Source organism: Larimichthys crocea, chromosome XIV (assembly GCF_000972845.2).
Source record: "Larimichthys crocea isolate SSNF chromosome XIV, L_crocea_2.0, whole genome shotgun sequence".
Taxonomy (NCBI): Eukaryota; Metazoa; Chordata; class Actinopteri; family Sciaenidae; genus Larimichthys; species Larimichthys crocea.
In genome coordinates, this window is record NC_040024.1 from 9942615 (window position 1) to 9959021 (window position 16407).

Sequence of the window (16407 nt, forward strand, 5' to 3'; positions counted from 1 at the left end):
TAAACGATGTGGTCAAAAGATGTGTCAGCATTGCAGAGCCTGTATCTGTTGATGTTTCCATGACTGTCATAACACAAGCTCGATCACAAGCTTTATTGCGTGTTTGGAAAGGACTAGTTTTAATGGCAGGTGGTTCGACTGCATCGAAAATCATCTAGATGTTTTGAGTTTTAGAGTATTGCGTGTTCGGCACCTCTCAGGCCACACGCAAAGCACACTAACATAATATGCAAGTGTAAACCTAATGTGACGTCTTGAGTTTGGCATTACGGAAGATGCCATCTTGGTTTTTCAGAGCGAGAAGTTACCACATGTGGACGAGGCCGTGAACTGGTTGGTGATGTACTACGAGTTGGCGGCCTACAGCTAAACAGTAAGTAAAATATGTTTCTGAAACTGTTTGAGGCTGTAAATAATCAATGCAGTAACAGAATCTTGATTCATATCATATTTGATTTGTCAGTTTGATCCGAGTTTCATGCGTTCAGAACATCACGCTGTATCAAAGAAGATTTGAAACTAGAGACTGAGACCATAAAGTCATGAGAAAACTGTTTACTGAGGTCATGAAGGTGAGGTCAAGTGAGAAGTAGAGTCATTTCAACATAAGGCTTAGGGCAGTCTGCCAATGGTGCTGCCCCCTGCTGGCCATTAGTCTAAGACACTATGGCTTTGGCTTCACTTAACAGAACAGGAAGCTCTCAGTGGTCAATATGTTTTCATTATGCTCTTAAAACATTAAGGCGGAGATGTATTTGCTCCAGGTTTGGAACAAATACACAAAGTAATCATTTCTTTGTGTCCTTTCTATTTATGTATTGGGGTCAGAAATCAACTTATTGGCTGAACTGAATCCTCATAGGTTCCCCCGTGTCATGTGACACATTTCCAGTCATGTGCCTCCAAACCCGGAAGTTGTCCTCCTGCCTTGCTTGTGCTCACCTGTCAGGTTGCATCTGCAAACATCCTCTGCCTCAACTACAGGTATTTAAATGAATGGTATACATATTGAGAAAACACTTACACAGCTTTGTGATTGTGCTATGATTTTGTGTTAACAGAAACACCTTGTTGTATGGTTAATTTACTTCATGCACCTTTGCTTGTCAAGCCAGCAGACTGTGATTTCCAAGCATTTTCACAGAGCGATTAAAAGATTTAGTTCACAGTTATTGTCCTGATGCACAATGGTCAAAGCTCACAGGGTAAATCTGAGAACTTTTATCTGATCTTTACTTTTTTCCCTCCAGTCCTACCTTTTTTCAATATTCAGGTAGAACAATCTGAGAAGATAAAATCAGTTTTTGGTGATTGGTTAACAGATAGAAAGTTTGATTTGGAGTCATAAATACTCCCATAATCATAATTACTACTACTACTCATAATTTAAGGGCTCATGAAGTAAAAATGCTGAGAACTTCTAACCTACAGATCACTAAAATCATAGCTCTAATTTATGTATGAGGGTTAAGGACTGTGTAAAAATAATGGCCAGCATTACTAATATCTTTGGACCCTCCAATGTGCCACCATTATGGGTGTTTGAGATAGGACATTGTGCCTTTTTGATGTGATTTCTGTAAGGTTAAGTTGAAGTTGTTAGAAAATCTATTTGGCCATCATTAATTAAGTTCTTCTGTCCTCCATGTGTCCATCCACCAAACCTTACCTCTAAAGAAACTCAGGAAACTTGCAACACATTCCTGAAATCTCCCAAGATACCCCCCCACCCTTTTTTTTTCTCTAAACGTTCTGTCCTTCGTTATCTTAGATGTCCCGACCTTCGCCTGAAAAGTTACGAGGGGAGGAGAGCCGAGTTGGAGGAGGAAGAGGAGCGTGAGAGTAAAAGAACGGACGTCCAGACTTATTCTGAAGGGACTTTTAAAGGAAACGGCTTCGGCATTGAGAAGAACAGTAAGTGTGAAGTCACAGGCAACCTTAGCACGTCTTCAAGGTCTTTGTCAGTCACAAACACACAAAAACGGTCCCTAAATGTCAAGGAGAGGCTCCTGACATCTAACACTCAAACCGGTCGTCTATTTCCTGTGCAGGACAGGAAGTTAAACAGGTCAAGGAGACAAAGAGACCAAAAAAACAAAAAAAATGCCCTGTTTTTCATGTTTTACTGAACACATCACGCCTTAGCACCACCACTACTGTCCATTTGTGTATTCTGTGCATTGTGGGAGCTGTAACTTTGTCCTGTCTCACAGTTCCCCCCCCCACCACCACCAAAGTCCCAACAAAACAATGCCCGTCTTTGTTCAGCCTCGGTTGTGTGTGTGGCCTTCATCACATGTACACACTCGCTCACGCAGGGTGAAATTTTTTACCAAACCGGTGGGATGTTATGATTACAAATTAGCATCAGTGCTAATAAGATTTCTAGGCTATAAAAGGAGGAACTTTTATTTTGTCTCGTTAAGGAGGACGAAGGGGGTTGGTGGTGGGGTGTGCTTTTATTTTGCTGGCTCGTTAAAGGCAGCCCTTAACGACCTTTGAGGCTGACAGTAAAAACAGTGATGAAGTGAAATGAAGTGTGTGTTATTGCTTTCAAAGGCTGTGGCAATCTGTAGGAGATTTTTTTTTTGTCTGCAGCAGAGGACAAAATGTGTTTTCTCAAGTTTGTTACCACTTTATATTAGAAATTGTGTGTGTGTGTTTCCCAAAATCTGGCCTTAGGAATAAACTCTCTGTGAGTTCAAATCAGTTTGAGGGTACATGAGAGACCATCGAGGAAGAGTTTTAATGTAACTTCCCAGGAGTTAAATCTGAACTTTAAAGAACCTTAAGAAATGTATAATCACCTACAAATAATAACTGTTACGTTAATGATATCTAGAATTACCCTTTTATATGTAGAGAGAAATCTGGTCTTCTTCTACAGAGCAGCCCAGAAGGGACAAACCAAACACTGGCTCTACATAGGACCTTTCACATTTTTCAGGAGTTTAAAGCTTGAAATGAGAGGGTGCGATGATTGGTTGCAATCTGGAACTCGACCACTAGATGTCACTAAAATCTTCACACTTGACCTTTAAGTTAATTTTAATGTGAACTCTTTAATAGTGTTGGCACTCTCAATGCTTTGAAGTATGTGTTGGTTAAAGCTTATGGAGATAAAACACTAAAATATTATATAATATCATGTTGATTGTACTACAAATGTTTTCCATGAAGGTTCTCAGTCATTCATCTATTATCCAAGAGGCTTTTTCAAGTCTGACTGACTGGTGGGGAGATCTGAAATGGGTCTACAAGCAAGATCAAATGAAACAAATCCATACACATGTTTAAAAACTCCAGTGTTGTGTCGAAAACGCAGGTTTTTCCATTCCCATTTTCCATTCCCTTTAAGTTGTGTGTAGTGCATTTTGACTATGGCTGTGTGGCCCTGCAGCGAAGAAGAGAAACGCAACCCAACATCACACTGTGACTGCCAATCATATTGGTTAAAACCCTTCAGTCAACCTGAAATTTTTCTAAAACTGAGACTATCCGGATTCATGGACTAAACTCTGATACTCTGACTTTGTTTATTTCATGTACCCAACTTCTAAATCTGAGTCTGTCTTGCAATCTAAGCTCCAAAATAGTGACACGAAGAAGTTTAATTTGGTTTATGTCCGATGGTTTGAGAGGGCGAGCAGTGGTCGAGAGACATAGACAGTGAATGACATTGACGGAGCATCGTTAAAAATGGTTAAAAATTGTAAAAAATGGGGAAATTGTGTGGTCAAATTCCACGAGTGCTGTCCGTAACGAGTTAAATCATTTGACATCCAGCTTCACTTGTGTCACTGCTTAGACAGCTTGAGGTGAATCAACACCACGAGTAGTTTTGAATCACGCTCCTCAACACCCAATGAATAAACACGAACTGTAGTCTAAATAATCAAATAAAATCCCCAAATTTAATTTAATTTTTACACTTTCTTGGACTTTCTTTCCCGGACTATTTAACTCCAGGAATTTGCTGAATATTTCCGAATGCCTATACTTACTTACGTTTGCAATGTTCATGCTCTTTCGACCCATGCAAACGTTTTCGTGTTCCTGAACATGTTTGTTGCCTTCTGTTTTTGTTTGTGTTACAGTGCGTGTGTTTCCAGCGCTTTCTGGTGGTCACAGTTACACAATATCCCTCTGTGTTGTTGCTCTCAACAACAGATAGTAAAGTTAGTTTCGTACTGTGATGATTGCTCTATAAATCTAAGTGCACGCAGAGTGTTTTTTCAAGAGCAGCTCATTGTTCATTGTCTCGTATGAGAGCGGCCGCTGGTTGGTCACTCAACTCTTTTTATATCAGTGTTGCCGTCTGTTTGGCAAAGCGGTGACACTTGTGAGGAAATATATGGACTTGTCATAAATAGCTCATAGCGGCAGTTCAGACCACCTTTGGACCAGTTCATGTCAAGTTCAGGGTCAAAATTGGATCCAGAGTGGGTTGAGAGCACATAAAAAGAATTACTTTGAGTAAATCAAGTATTAAAGACCAAAAGTTAAAAGTGTGTTTCTTTAGTATGATTTTCACCTATAAAGATACCATTCAGGGGCTCCAGAAAGTAATTGGGTTATCCTGCTTGGGTAATAGTAATGGTTGTGTAAAAAAAAAAAAAGAAAAACTTTAATTGCTTAATTAGAAGACAGTTTGTTTTTTTCAAACCAAAGTACCTGTAGTCAACCTCGATGGACAAAACAGGCAAAACTCAGGGCTCAAAAAATAATAATCTTATTGCTCATTAAGCTTATTGTGGTTAAATTTTGCTTGATTCTGGGTAAATGCAGATATTTTTGTCCGAAAATCAAAGTGAAACAATAAAAAGTGGGTGCAGCTAAAATTTCGATTTTTGGAAAGTAAGGTAGAGATGCCCAGATTGTTTTTATTTATAATTAAGTGCAGCAGTTCACGAGAAAATAACAAAAAAAAATGTTCAAAAAGACTTCTCATTATTTTAAGAACATTTTGCCATTTTAAAGTTTATATGTGGGACTGTTCTCTGGAGAATCGGCTAGTCCCCTGGCAACAGGTCCTGACCAGAAGAATAGTTGGGAACATAACCCCCGTAAAATGTCGAAATTTGGCGCTATTAAGCTTCTGTTTCTGTAGAATTAAACAAACGACGTACAACATATTAATTATTCAACTTTAGAGACAAAGCAAAGCTGCCCGTTACCATCTGTTTCCAGTCTTTTTCCTAATCTATGTTAGCTTTTAGCTTCATATGTAGTGTACAGGCACGAAAGTGGTGTAAATTTTTTTGTCCAACTCTTGGAAGGAAATGCTATTTTCCAAAATATTTTCCTTTTAAGGGAATCTCTTCAAACAGATATCTGTATATGAATGTAAAATCTGTAAACCAGAGACTAATCCCTGGATCCTACTGGGCACGGCTTTGTGGTGTCACGGCTTAAACGTTGTTATGGTGGCTACAAACCTCAACAGAAGTGTTTCAGAAGCGTTTTGCCCACCAGACTTTGTTAACTTCCTTAAGATTATATGTTGGTTTATGTGTCTCTACCATGAGTAAGTAGGCTACATAGTTAAACCGTTCCCCTTTTATCTGTATTTTCATTTTATTTTTGAAAATTGACCAGAATTTCTCTGGAATCATAAGCGTGGACAATTGCAGCCATTCCCGGGTTCGAATTTATGGCTAAGATTATGTGTTCTGGTTTCTGTTTGTAGTCTGAGTAGTAATGAACCATATGATCACAGTTCAATGGGTTTGATTGCAACAGTCCATGTGGAGAGCAAAAGGTCTGTGCTGATATCCATTGGCTACACGCAGAAGCATTGGCCGTTGTGCCCAAAGGATAAATCTTCGTCAATTCAGTTGATGGGTTTCCGAGATTTTAAGGTGACTCATGTACAGAAATGATGGATGAAACCAGAAATGTTGATACAATAACACTGTCTGGTAGATAAATAACAAGGTTTGTATGTTTCATGGAACCTGAATATGATAAAGACAGGAGAAGACTGGTATTTAACCAAATATACACTTGAAATCAGTCCAGAATATCTCAGAATATCTCAATCGATAACTCCTCCAGTTAGAGTGCTTTCACATTTGAACCCTAAACTAACCTTTTTTTATATCTCCTATCTGAAATTTAAAACCCCAGACATGTTATTTCCTCATTTGACGAGATTTCTCAAGGCCTCTGCAGACAGCGGGCCACCCAATATTCCCCTCATCTACGTTTTTATATGTCGCAATATTAAACCCTTCCAGACTTTTCAATGTCGCAACCTTTATTGATAGCGCTTGATGCCAGCAGCGGCGGCGGCAGCGGCGGCAGCCCAAGACCACCATGACTGGTCGAGGTTTTCAGTCCCGTACCGAACCTGTCTGCATGTATTCGTATGAGTTAATACCCCATAAGAGTGTGTTAAGCTTTTGCGTGTCCTGATTCGGCAGTCTATAACTCTCTAATTGGTTTCTGTCTGGGGAGAACTGGTGCCAACAAGGACAAAGACGAGCCCCGGCTTCATATTTTCATCCGCTCATGTTGTGGTTTGCTTCCCTGCACATGTGTGTGTCATCTCGTACCTTGTCGTGAAACATTAGAAAGCTGCAGGACGTCGACTTTGGAAAAAACCCGGTTGGAATTGGAGCCAAAAACGACTCCAAATCCATTTACTTCTTCTTTTTTTGAAACTCCTGTTGTTCACATGTACTTCCCTCTTTCTTTATAACGCATGCTTTCCTGCTCTAAGCCCTCGTCTCCTCGCAAATTTTATTGGTCTTTGTTTCCTTTCGTACTTTTTTTTTTGCCCAATGTTCCCGCCGTCCTACTCGTCGTATTTCTTTTAATTAAATGTGTAATTCCTAAAGCCGGGACTTATAGCGGCGTAGTAAAAGTTAAATCAGAGTAGACTGCATGTTCGGACTCATTGTGACGAAAACGACCAATCAAACGACTGGGATGCTGGCCAGCTTCATGATGTAATATCCTGTTGGGTTAAATCCTTTTAATTGAATGTAACTTGGAGTCTTTTCTTTCTTTTTCTTTATCCTTGAGTTAGTGCTCGACACACACACACATTGTCTCATATCCTTCCACTCACCTCTGTAAACGCGAGCAGGAAAAAGGGGCTTTAGACGTCAGAGAGGAAACAGCCAAAACATTATTCCAATATGTTTTTATTGCTGTGATTATTAGATTTCATAAAATAAATCAATTTAATCGCGTTTACCGCTTGTTTTCTCAGCCTGCTTCGGAATAACTGTGGACTGTGTGTGTGTGTGTCTGCTCTTAACCTTTAATCACCAAATGTTTTTCGCATCGGTTCCTGATGCTTAATGACATTCGTGTGCACGTTCAAAGGCGTCTGCTACAATAGAGCTATACATTGGTGCTAATTCTGTTCCACAGCTCGGCTCAGTTTCCACTGGCGACCACTGAACATTAGAGCCATTTCCCTTACTTCAGCGTACGACTAGTCTACTCTAATCTCTGCTCTGCGTGTGACAGGAGGGTGTTGGCACGTATTTTCCACATGTGAGCGCGTTGGAGAGCGCTTTCCATCATGCTTTCATTTCAGATTATGCGTCCAATTATCATTTTTGTGTCCGCGTGTTGTACTGCACTTTGTATTTTCACCTTTAAATGATAAAGTCTGTCTAAAATAAACATACCTGTGCCTTCGCTCGTTCTTTAAAGCAACGCTGTAGAAATGTTTTTGTTATTTAGTCTAATCCCACCGTGCATTTGTTTTGATTACATAACTTATGATCAAAAAGTAGCAAGTCGACAAGCAGACAAACACCAACACAAGACATACCTGTCCAGCAGCAGTCAGTCCAGCTCGGTGTCTGTCTTTCAGCCTTTTATTTCACCAACCACTAAAATGTCAGTCCCACATTCACTCTTGTCCGGCGGCTTCTTGCTCAATCACTCTCTTCACCTCTGTCATTATGTCCGTAGAAGCTGCCGAGCCCGCGTTACATTGCCTGCTCATCCGGCTCCTGTTCTGGCATGACACCACAGCTACAGTCGGCAGTAGTTTACTTCACTGTCCGTCAGGAAACTCTGTAAATCACAGAGAGTCGAGGGTGATGAGAGTTACACAGTGTAGAAACAGATGTATGAGTGACAGAGACACCGTTCGTTGATACCGACGTGATATGGACTTGCAGCCACAGGATGAAGGTTCAGGGTTTTGTATGGAAGCTGCACGTCCTAACCAACCCCTGTGTTTATGCAGGCGACCCCGTAAAAAGATAAGTGTGTCCAGATTTTCATCACTGCAAAAGGGTGTGACTCTATCAATGTACCATTTCATGTATGCGGCGCAGCAGCAGCTACATTACAAGGACCATTGTGGCTTTAAAACCTCTTGTGAGTGTTATGACTCTAACACATGTGGAGGGCACACACACACACACACACACACACACACACACACACACACACACAGGATGTTTCACATACTCTATTAATTTAAGGTTTTATGGTAAATGTAGACTGTAATCATGCAGCCATTGGTACAGTAATTGTGTGTGTGTGTGTCGGTTAATGTTGTTACTGTTTGTGCTCATGACTAAGGTGACCACACACACACACACACACACACACTGCCCTCTTGCTGTTTTAGCAGCCGTGGCTTTTGATCGAGCAGACGGAGGCCTCTCACTGGTTGTTGGCAGATGTCCAGCAGCCAATCGCAGTCCTCCATCAATTAGGGAGCAAAAGCTAAATGTACAGGGAGCAGAACATTTTACAGGCTGCTGTGTGTGTGTGTGTGTGTGTGTGTGTGTGTGTGTCTTTAACAACACATGTTTTTTTTTCTCCTGTGTAGACACTGTAAAACATTTGTTACTCTAAAAGTATTTACAGTAATAATACTGTTTTTATTTACAGCAGCCTATTACTGTTTCATTGCTCTATTTTCAATCACAGTATTATGTGTTTTTTTTATTTTCAGAAGTTTATTATTACTGTTTTATTATTGTAATATCAGTTACAATATTATTACTGTATTTCCAATTACAGTATTAGTACCGTATTTTTTATTTACAGTAGCATATTGTAGTATTTTCAGTTACGGTATTATTAATACTTTTCCTGATTACAATATTAGTTCTGCTTTTATGTGCAGTGGCTTATTATTATCTTATTACACTATTTTCAATTACAGTAATATTACTGTTTTTTCCTATTATAGTGTTTCCAGTTACAGTATTAGTTCTGTGTTCTACATAGTAGGCTAGAATTACAGTATTTTCCCATAACCCTTTGCTATTCACAGTAACGTATAGTTTTTTTTTCACAGTACCTTTCTGTTAAATATTACAGAAAAATACATGTACATTTTTTTTCCCCCACTGGTCTTTTTACGCCTTTATTTCGATAACAACAGCAGAAAATCAGAAAGAGAGAGCCGGGACATACGACATGCCGCTGCAGTAAGGACTCAGCCCGGAACAACTGCACATTTAAGATAACAGCACTGCTGTACTGCCAAGTAAAACTTAAAGGCTATTAGAGGCAGTGTGTGTGTGTGTGTGTGTGTGTGTGTGTGTGTGTGTGTGTCCGTCCCACCAGTTGATTTAGTGTTACCCCCCTGGTGGTGTGTGTTTTTAAAGCAGCTCTACTGTAGAAGCAGAGATTAGCTGACTAATAAGGGGTTTCTGGTGTGTGTGTGTGTGTGTGTGTGTGTGTGTGTGTGATGGTGGTCTAGACTTCAAACCTCTACCTCAGCATATTAGGAGTAATCAGTAAAACCTTAAATTCAGACTTATTTATCCTTTTGTTTTTGTTGCCTCTGACTGCCAGCACATTACACAACAGCATAGTAAAAAATAGTGAATGAAATTTGCCATTTAATCCTCCTCCATACCCTTTGTGTCCATTAAAATCACCTAAATTGGTGATTTTGAACGTTTGTAATAAACTGAAGGATTAACTGTTCCTGTAATGCTTGAGAAAATTCTCAAGATAAACTCTTTAAAAACTCTCCTGGGTTAGCTGGACTGGAAAATACATTTTCACAAAGCTAAAACAAACAGGATGTTTTTCTTATGTTTCACCAAACTAACCTCTTAAAGCCAACGTGTTATCAGACACAGTCGCCTGTGAATACATCCAGCTGAAACAGAGCATTAATCGTTCACTGAGGTCATTATTTGTGCTCTTTTAAGCTCTGTTTTTGGTCCCCACGCATTCTTCATCTGCTCCGCAATGTTTTCCAGCGACTCTCCGACCTCGTCCGTCCACCTGCTCGCAGCGAGGAAAAGAGGCCGATGAGAGCTGTGAGGGTGGAATCACAGAGAGCCGGAGGACGTCGGAGGGGAAAACCAGAAAACATTTTCTCCAGAAAATATGATCCAGTTTCACCAAAATCAGGGAAAGAGTTGGTGGTGCGTGACTTAGTGCCGTAAAGTGTTACGTACTTCACGTTGGTGATCGTACCCGAAGCACAAAGTTAAGTGAGAACAGACGTACAACAGGATTTCAAATCTGATAGAGAAGTTACACAACGTTGCTTTAAATCAGGGGTCTCCAAACTATGGCCCGCGGGCCACATCCAGCCCGGCTAAATAATTGGAGTGGCCCACTTAACGATCCCAAACAATCCCTCTAAACATGGCCTATTTTTCAAAATTGCATTTTCCTATTATAAAATATCCACACTTAATGATTAAGCTTGGCATTCTAATTAAAATCTACCTTATTTACGAACTATTTACAGTACTAGCTAATTTTCATCCCCTCACACAATGGTATATTCCGACGTGACTTTGCTCGTGATCAACTTCCGCGCAGTCTGCCCGGGGGATTCAACTCGGCGGGAGGAATCCCCTTGTGGGACCTCTCCCGCGGCGCTGGCTGGCCCCGCGGGCGCATTTCTTCCGCGGCGGTGCGCCTGCGACCGCTCTGGGTCGGCTTGAAAGGCTGGGGGAAGGTGCTCGTGGCTCCGGCCGCGACTTTACAGCGCCCCCCCGGACCTCGCGTTTCCCGGGCCGTGACTTAGTTCTCTTTGCGCCCGCTCAGCGACTGTCGAATCGCAACTTATCGCAACTTTCACTTCCTCCCGCAACAAAATCACAACAAAAATGTAAAAAGCACCGCAACTTTAACTGCAATTTTTTTGAAAACCTCATGCAACATCAGGGATTTCAGGCCGCAACTATTTCAAAAAAGGCCGTGAAATCCTGGTGGGACTGATATCATTTCCGTTTATAGACTGACCCCGGCCCCCCATCACAGAAAGGCAAGTTGATGTGGCCCGCACCGAAAAAAGTTTGGGGACCCCTGCTTTAAAGTGACGGCCAGAATCAAACTATTGAGCTCAACACGGCAGACTTCCTTTCGGATATATGCAAACACACATGCACACAAAGACATTTATTGATCTAAAAATACACACTGAATAACTCACGTGGCGGCTGCATCTTTTTAATCATGACACGCGTTCATGCTGCAGAGACACGCAGTTCAGTCGGTGAAACACACGTGCGTTCTTTCAAGTAACGAACTGAACTTTTCAGACAAATTATATTAGTAAAAACACATGGCAAGGACACACACACACACACACACACACACACAGTGAGTCTTGCTCCAGTACCAACACAAATAACGGGCCAGAGAAAAAAAAAAATCATCTTAGTAAAAACGTAGCGCAGACTGCCAAGGCCACAGTCCTCCCTTTTTATCACAATAAATCATTGCAAGAAGTTGGAGTGTGTGTGTGTGTGTGTGTGTGTGTGTGTGTGCTGCCTTTGTTTTCCATCCCACTTATAAAGGTCAGGGCCCTCGGGAGTCATTATATCACCCCTGATATTAATGCCTATGAGCTGAGATTATTACTGTGCGTGTGTGTGTGTGTGTACAGCCCTCCAACTTAGGAGTTGATAACTTTCCAGCTACTGAAAACATTTATTTATTCTTTCCTCCCTTTTTATACAAATGGTCTTTAGCAGTCAGTGGGAGTGTGTGTGTGTGTGTGGGAAGTGTATGTCTGCTCTTGCCTTAAGTTTAAAATTGATTTTAAATATTTTCACTGTTTTTTTTTTAGATGTTTTCTGGCACATTTTAGGGATCATTCATCATTTATTACGAGGTATTATGAGGTTTGTCATCATTAAACGGACGTTTGGATCAACCGGGGTGGTCACGTTGGTTGCGTTGCTTGAGATATGGATAGATCAGCATTTCTACGCAGCCATGTGAATGTTCTGTATTTTTCTGCTGCCGTGACTACATCTGAAGTCTATGCACACTGACAGTGGACAGTGTGTTTATGACTTCACTCATTGGTTTCCAGAGAGCATCTTCCAACCCCTGGCTAATCTAAATGTTAAGAAAATGATTCAATAACCCTCAGGACGCCGTCAGACTTTTCAAGATCGATCATTTAATAGTAACTTCCAGACTCTGCGGTTCAGTAAGTGTTCAAAGGTTCAAGGGTTCAACACAGTCAGTGTGACACCCATGGCCTGTCTATCACTTAGTTTCAATCTTGGGCAATTTGAACCGTGTACGGTCATAGAAACATTCAACATTAAAAGGGAAATTACAGTTACAACTGTCTGTTAATACACTAATGTTGCAACTTCTCTAAAACTAAGCACACATCAGCTGTTTCCCACGCAGGGTCATACTGGGTCATCGCAAAATGGAAAAATACTGAAAGCATAAAGGATCCAACACTAAATATCAGCAAAGACGTGGATCATCTGTGGTCATGACATCTGTAACCTGTCAATCAAAGTGTCCACGCTCTTAATCCTGCATAACTTTAAGCCTTAATATAACCTGAACAGGTGAGTTGTATATAAATTCACCCTCAGTACAGTTGTCATGAACGGGGAAATTAGCTACAGAGACCAAAACTGTTTTTTGTACCAGGCTGTAAACATGTTTATTTCTGCTGTGAAGTTGGACATTTGAACATGGGGACTTATGGAGACTGACTCACTTCTGGAGCCAGCCTCAAGTGGACGTTTAAGGAACTGCAGTTTTTTGGCACTTCAGCATTGGCTTCCACTCAAAGCCATGGAGGATGCTGCTTGGTGTAGAGCATCTTGGGCCGTGGTTAGGGGGCAAATATTTGTTGTTGGGCACTTTGGCATTGGCTTCACTTCACAGCCTGTTTATTGGAAATTTAATTTGGTTTCACATAAACAAACGTAAATCACAGAAGTACCACTAATCTGTACTTAAGTACACGGTGCTCAAGTACAAGTACTCAGTTGCTGCATGCTACTGCTATTTCTGAATATTTATTTTCATTTAAAGAGAATGATTGATGCTCAGGATCTCTGTTCTCGCTGAGTTGTCGGTCTGTATTCAGTCCTACAAGCTTCCAGGTACAGGACGATGTCTCAAACAACCAGGTGGAACTACAAGCTTCAGGCGATGTAAATGGAGGAGCAGGCTTTTCATTATATTTTAGGGGTTACCCCTGTTATGTTTTTACAGCCCGGTATGCTACAATATAGTCTTTCTCTACTAGCGAGTGAATGGGAGCCATATGGAAAACACAGCACACTGTACCTGAGCTGCTATTTTAGTCACACAGACCGGGTATTGTACTGTAAGGATGGAGAGAGGGGGAGAGAGAGAGAGAGAGGGAGAGAGAGAGAGAGAGAGAGAGAGAGAGGAGGTGAAAAGAAAAGGAGGAAAGAAATAAGGTGGACGAAAGTGAAGGGGAAATGACGGGATAGGAGAGAGAACAAAAGAGGCGAGGGAAATAAAAAGAATGAAAGGACGGGGTGAAGACAGAAAAGGGGCAACAAGTAGATGAACGGGGGGAGAGGGACAATAAAAAGGAAATAAAGAAAGAAATGGGGAGGAAAAGAGGAGGTATCTGAGAGAGAGAGAGGGGAGGAAACAAGGAAAGGAGGAAGTAGAATAAGATGCTTGGAATGAATAAGATACACAAAACCAAAACTTGTTTTTACGGTAAAAAACTGGCAGAATTTTACCGTAATAAATCAAAATTTTCTAATATTACAGTAAAAGGATGTTAGTACTCATGATTTCACATTTAAGGGTTAGTGTTTAATTCCTTATTTTACCGTAGAAATACACATTTTTCCATCAGAAGAAATGCTGAAAATAGAGTATGAATGCTGTATAAAATAAAGGTCTTTTACTGTACAATTACCAGTCTAATATAAAATTTTGTTTTCTATAAATTTCTTTAAAATGCCGAATGAAAAGAGGTTTTCCACTAAATATACAAAATAATGTTTTTTACTCTATACAGTACCTTTTAAAAAAAACAAAAATAATGTTTTTTTGAAAAACAACAACAAAAAACATCTGTTGTCGCCAAAATTTTACCATAATAAACACGTTATAGCTGTTTGTAATATTATGGTAAAAAGACGTTATTGCCATTGATTTTACATTCAAGGTTGGCGTTTATTTCCATATTTTTCTTTATAAATACAAGTTCCTCAAAAGAAACCGTATAACTGATATGAAAATACCATATGAATAAAATAAAGGTTTTGCCATTAAATAATAAAGTGTTTTACTGTATAATTAACAGCGTCATTTAAAATACTACTTTATTCTGTATCTTAAAATGTTGTATAAATGTTGACCATGATATATGACTGTCTTTTACTTATATACAAGGTAAAATAGTTTTGTCAGTGGAGTCTGGTCCATTTGTTTTGCTCCGAGATAAACACTGAAGAAACGAGGAAAACTGTATTTTAAGCTGTTTTCTGCTATTACTCTTCAATGAGTCATTTACAGGTACAGCCACGACTTACTGTGTATATTCTTGAACACTATTATTGCCATTGATTTCAAATTCAAGGTTGGCGTTTATTTCCGTATTTGTCTGTATAAATACAAGTTCCTCAAAAGAAACCATATAACTGATATGAAAATACCATATGAATAAAATAAAGGTTTTGCGATTAAATATTACAGTGTTTTACTGTATAATTAACAGCGTTATTTAAAATACTACTTTATTCTGTATCTTAAAATATTGTATAAATGTTGACCATGATATATGACTGTGTTTTACTTATATACAAGGTAAAATAGTTTTGTCAGTGGAGTCTGGTCCATTTGTTTTGCTCCGAGATAAACACTGAAGAAACGAGGAAAACTGTATTTTAAGCTGTTTTCTGCTATTACTCTTCAATGAGTCATTTACAGGTACAGCCACGACTTACTGTGTATATTCTTGAACACTAAAACAGAAAGAGAACGTCGTACAACCACCATGTAGTTTATTTTGACTGGAGCACCAAATGTGGGTTCTGATTCAGCAAATTTTAGGTTGAAAGTAAAAAAAAAGAAGAAGGAACAATTAAGTAAGGATAGAAAAGGAGGCAGGAGAGTGTCTAACTGAAAATGTTCAACTGAAAATAAAAGTATTTAAAAAAAAAACTACATCATGAGTCGGGAATTCCACCTGCGGTGTCAAAGTTGAAGGACAGTGTCCGCCTCCCTCGACCTGCACTGCTGCCTGTTATCCGTCACGTCCCCTCTCACAGACCAGGCGTGCGTTTCTTTCCGTGTCAGTGCACATGATTTTTTTATTTTCAAAGTCTTCATCCTCATGTCACAAAAGTGATCAAAGCGTCAGATGGCGGCGGCGGCGGCAGCCGGGTCCTGCAGATTCAAGGCGAGGCCAAGGATTTGGTGAAGTTGTGGCGCAGCTGTGCGACACATGGAAGAGCCGTGAATACATTAAAACACGCAACACAGCACAGAGAGACTTTAAGAAATAGAAAATGGAAAAAGAAAGTAGGGGGGTAAATAGCCGAGGATGAATTTTGTGGCGGCCAAAGACGTAAGAACGGCGAGGAACTCTGACTCTGCATCGATTAGAGCGACTACCAAACACATTCGGATGCATGATCTGACTTTCTGAAACACCCCTGTTCAAACCCCTCCACGGGAACACTCGCACGCTTTGTGTAATGACGCACACTGTGACACACGCGGATCACATATACACATAATCACACGCAATGACGCATGCATGCATAAATATTTCCCAATTTAAATGCACACACACTCGACTTGCTGGCGGCTTTTAAACGAGCGTTAAGGTGGTTTGGATACACACACACGAACACACACTGTGTAAGCTTTATGTACTTGATCCGGTAATGTTAGCAGACTGACGGCCTCCACTCGACGGTCATTAACCGTCAATCAAGAGGTGGAAAGTAGAGGAAAGACGTTCTCCTTTCATCGAAACATTTCTTCGCCTGAAGTTTGATCCCTTGTGATTAATTAACGATGACAAATGCGCACGGAGTGGATGTATTGACATCACTTTTTCACACGGAGCACACCCACTTAACTGTAAAAACTTAAGTAGATACAGATAAGTTCATTTTGAGCAGAGCAAAACCATTTTTACACACAATATTGTTGGAAAAATGTCCGTTATTGACATAATTTACCAAA

At 40.2% G+C, this 16407-nt stretch overlaps 1 long non-coding RNA gene across 3 annotated transcripts in view; it reads left to right on the plus strand.

Annotated features, from left to right (window-relative positions):
- Positions 1–881: 881 nt before the first annotated feature.
- Positions 882–16407, plus strand: part of LOC113747614 (uncharacterized) — an 83979-nt gene continuing 68453 nt past the window's right edge. For all 3 annotated transcript variants that reach the window (XR_003463733.1, XR_003463734.1, XR_003463735.1), the window contains exons 1-2: positions 882–984; positions 1772–1914. This is a non-coding gene — a long non-coding RNA (uncharacterized LOC113747614). The remainder of the gene's footprint in view (positions 985–1771; positions 1915–16407) is intronic.